Genomic DNA, 4,795 nt, shown 5'->3' on the forward strand with positions numbered 1-4,795 from the left:
TGTGTGCTGTGAGTGACACCGACCGCCGCTGCTTCGCCCTCAAGGATCACTGTATCCTGCAGGGAAGCGGCTGACATGTGCTCTGCTTTGTTTTTCGGGCTCATCTTCTGTACTTTTCAAGTATCTGTCACCTTTACGATGCATGAGTGGACCTACATTTGCCAACATGTCTGCGAGCAGTGTTTCATCTAAACTTGGATCTCTTATCACACAGGACTTTTCATCCTTACAAGATTAAGCAACGCGACAGCGACTTCACAGTAAGACCTGACATAGACAGAGTCTGAGAACAACACGTCTTTTCCCTCTTTTCTATATCTTTTAAAGGCCTGAAAATCAGTAAAAACCCATGACATTTTTAGTGCGAGTTTTCTTCAAGTTTCACAACGATATTTCTAACCCAACAACAAAAAAAGATTCTTGTTTGGTCAGCATTCTGGACAGCTAGCATCAGGTCAATATGTTCACATACCTCTCTTACAGTACGATTTGATCGCCGCTTACTCCAGTTTCCTCTCTCAGTCCAAAGCCACACAAAATTAGGTCAATTGTTCCATCTAAATCGACCAATCCGTGTCTCCTGTGGCCCTCTGAAGGACTGCTGAACTGGTTCTCTCCCACTGACTGCCGGGATTGGTTCCAGACCACACCACCACACTGGAAAAAAATACAATAGAAGTCAAATGACCCTCTCTTATAGCTAACTTCTAAACCAAACAGAAGAGTAATTCATGCGACTCTTTTTCCAATTCCTTTGACCTCCGTTGGAAGTTCAGATTGAAGATACCGAGGTTTAAATGTTGCAGAAATATTACTATGGTCATAACAAGGAATGGCATGATCCAATACTCATGATTGGTATTGATCCCATATTGATCAAAATTTCAGGATCGAACATTGAAAAGTATAGCCCGTTCCGTCCGTTACCTAAACCACTGTCTTCTCAGCATTGACAGAATGCCAGAGGAAAAAAGAAGAGTTTGATCGATTTTGGCAGATACTGGTATTGGACATGAAAAGTTGTATTGAGCCCTAGTAAAAACCCGATAAACGCTAAAAATCAATGCCCAACATTGGAAGTTGTCATCCTTAACTATATGGAATTCAGTGCAATGTTCTCAGATAGATTTATATCCTCTTACTACTTCTTACTTTTGCACTGGACACAGGCATGTATGAAAATCCTTGATCAGTTCAGCCTCCTGTGCTACTTTTAATACAAATTAAAGCCCTTCTCACAGGACAGTAGTGGGTCTAACCCTCTTAACCTTTAACTGGGATCACAAGGGAGAAAGTAATGATTAGGTTTTATCCCAGACCACAGAAGTGAAGTGTAGAGAGGGTGGGTGAAGATGAATAGGATGTGGGAGACATTTCATTATTTCAAGGCCAGATAGCACATCAAACTTATTTTTAATAGCAGAAACCCTTATAAACCAGTGAATCACTGCATGCACTGGCCATCTCTAATCTATTATCTTTAAAATGGATAAAAAATGGCTGGATTCCTGTTTTAGATTACACTGCGATTTTTATGTGTGCTCCCGCCCGCACCGAATGCACTTAAATTGAGGGATGCCACCAGATCAATGTCCTGGCCGGTTCTACAATAAAAAAGTGGAGTGGTGAGATGTGCCCATATCTGCAAGGGGATAAAAATGGGGTTGCTAACGCTGCATGTCTGTCTGTGAGACTTGTGCAGGGAGATAGCGTGCATGCCAGAAGGCCAAGGAAATCTCATTCCCTGATATTTTCTGGCTGGCTTGGGCCGAGCACGGATGAATGATAAATGAGCTGTTAAAGTCGAGGTCTTGAGTGCAACCCACACCCATACCATAACTGTCAGTGTGGTCACTGTCACTGGATGGATGATTGAAAAAAAAGACAATAAAATTCCCAACGGTAATTTTCCAAAGAGCATCTGTCCCATGTACGATGAGACTTCTTTTCATTTTTATTTGAAAAATCACCATCGTGTCCACTTACATTAACGACGTCTTTAATTACTGCAGCAACAATTATTATGATTGCATCATTCAGGGCTCCATCATCCATAACTCCTGTTTAAAAAAAAACATTATCTGCAACAGGCACTGATCTGCACTAAGTGTTCAGTCTCCAATAGAAACAGCAATCATTGCCATGGTTACCCAAGAAATATCACATTAATGCCATCATTTCTGTTCTCGGGTCAGAAAAATCGTTGTGAAACATGAAGAAAACTCTCACTAAAAAGCACTGGTTTACCAAACACAACTAGCAGACTGGTGGTCAGGGTGATGTAAGCTCCTCATTGTCAGTGTGGAGGCATTTCTAAAGATTTCACTCATTTTTTTAGTTAGTCTGAAGTCCAGGCTGGACACAAATACTCTCAAAATTAAACAGCAAAGTAATAAATTCCAATATTCTCCTAATGCATTTCTGATCATCATCATCATCATCATCGGCACAGTGGCTAACCTTAATCTAATATTGATGTTATTGTGAGCAACTAACATTTTATTGTTGTTTGTATCTTTTGACCTGTCTGTGTAGTTTGAGTTACTGCTGTTATTTTTTTTTTAAATGACATTTAATTTGAAATCTTTCTGAACCTACAGCAAAGCTCTTCAGCGAGACAAAAACTTTGCCAATAAGGTCATATTTTTAGCACCTACTTTAAGTCCTACATAATTTTGGAATATCTGGCTTGACTTTGCTGATACAGAGTGGACACTTATATGCTATATTACATTCTAATTTTTGACTTGTAAATAGCTTTCATGAGCTACATCTAGCTACATTATATTTGTTTTTTTTAGCTAAAGTTCCCAGATGAATTTCACAGTAAATTCACTTCTTTGATCAAATCTGACTCCCAGTGGAATGAGCCTGAACATTCATGTCTTACACTGTACATTGTGGTGATGTGCTTTTACTGAGATTGAACTCCAGCCTTCCTGTATTTTCCTCTAAATACCCAGAAATCTCAATTCCATTCCAAGGACATTCCCATTCGGATTTCAATTGCTCATCTGCAGCGACAATGGAAAGTGTAAATGTTAAATGATCCCGATCTTGATGGATTCCGTTTTTACGAAATTCCCTCGGGGCCAAGTACCCATTTGACACATGCTGTTGTCATGGTAAATGGAAGCTTCAGCAAAGAGGCAGGAGAGTCCGTTAAAGGTTGAGATGTCAGAGATTGGCTGAATGGCCACTAAACAAGGATGGGTGGCTGGGCCACGAGCCTTGGGCCTGTGATTGGACAGAGCCCGGGAACGGTTTGTTCCTGGTTGGTTGTGCAGTGTGTGTCTTTGGTAGCGTGAACACATACTCGCCATGTTCTCATCTGCTCCTGCTAATTAGCTGTTCGCCTGAGAGAGCACCGTGCTGCCGGCCAACCCCATTAGCCAACCAAACTGTCCCCATGAATCCCCAGCTTCACAAACAAATAGACACACACACACACTCACGGTCGTACTCATCTCTCCAACACAGCTCCCTCTGAGCCTGTAGCCGTGGGAATGACAGATTTTATTTATCTAATACCCCAGACCCTTTGAGTGATGTGTTGATGCTGAAATTACAGTGTGTGCTAGGTTTGAGGATGGCCAAAATGGGACGTGTGAGGGGGCGCACTCATCTCTCATCATCCACCTCCTCTCATTCTGCTCCAGCAGCATAATGAGACATCAGCCAGCGCTGACAACCTAACATCAGCTGGCCAATAAATGCCTATGCTTCTTCTTAATCAGGCGCCTGTGCAGATGCTCGGGTTCAACAATGTCTGAAACCTGACTATTTGGAAACTGGCGATTTATGCAGCTCTAAAAAAAGGGCTTTTAACACAAAGTGTGCATACAACGGACCTCGCTCACCAAATGTGTTGCTACGGTTCATCAAATGGACCTGCTAACAGGTTTGGGTGTCAATACTGGTTACCAAAGCAGCATCAGGGTGACTAACAAAATATTTGTCACAAACAAATGATAAATATTGACATTTGCGATCATCGTTGAAAGATAGAGCACACAACTGAATGGACCTGAACTCATTTCTTGGAGCGTGTTGCAGATGTAAATTCCAAGTATGTCACATGTAGATAATTGAATTAAGATATCAGGCCACTCAACACAATATGAGCTTTTCCTGTCTTTCTGCCTCATAAACATAAAGTTTTAAGTTTTTATCTCTCAAAATCTTCAGGATATTTATTCTGCACATCTGTCCCCATAGGCCAGAAATGAGAGGATCTGAAGAGGTCAGCAGCTACGACTCAAAATCAGCACAACGCACGCACGCTTTTCCGTGGCGCTCCCACCTTGCTTGACTGCGATATACGGCTCCAGCTGTTAACGAGGTGACACGAGATAAACAATCTTTTGCAGAGGAACAAAGACATGAAAAGAGACGCTCAAACAGGCGTCAGAGAGGGCGCTTCTTTGAAACTAAGTGGCAGCTCTCGAAGAAGCGGCGCAACAAAAGAAACCGTCTTCTCATTATCGAGTCAACAGAAGTGGCCTGTGTGCAAAAGGAAGACGCAGGGAGATGAAGGGTTGGTGGGTGGTCGGTAATGAAAAGAGTGGGAAAGAGAGACAGATACAGGAGAGACCGGGGTTATCCAAGTGGTTCTGTCAGGAGATAAGGAAAGCCACTTGGCTGTGGGCGATGCTCCGCAGCCGGGTCACGCACCGCTTCTCTGACTGCTGTCACTCAGCAGATTTCTTCCCTAAACTCGGTCTGTAGGTGGAGACCTAACACGTTTCCCACAGTGAAAGCATGTATGACTGTGTCCTGCGGTATGTTTAATGGG

This window comes from Cynoglossus semilaevis, chromosome 8 (assembly GCF_000523025.1).
Source record: "Cynoglossus semilaevis isolate Cse_v1.0 chromosome 8, Cse_v1.0, whole genome shotgun sequence".
Lineage (NCBI taxonomy): Eukaryota > Metazoa > Chordata > Actinopteri > Pleuronectiformes > Cynoglossidae > Cynoglossus > Cynoglossus semilaevis.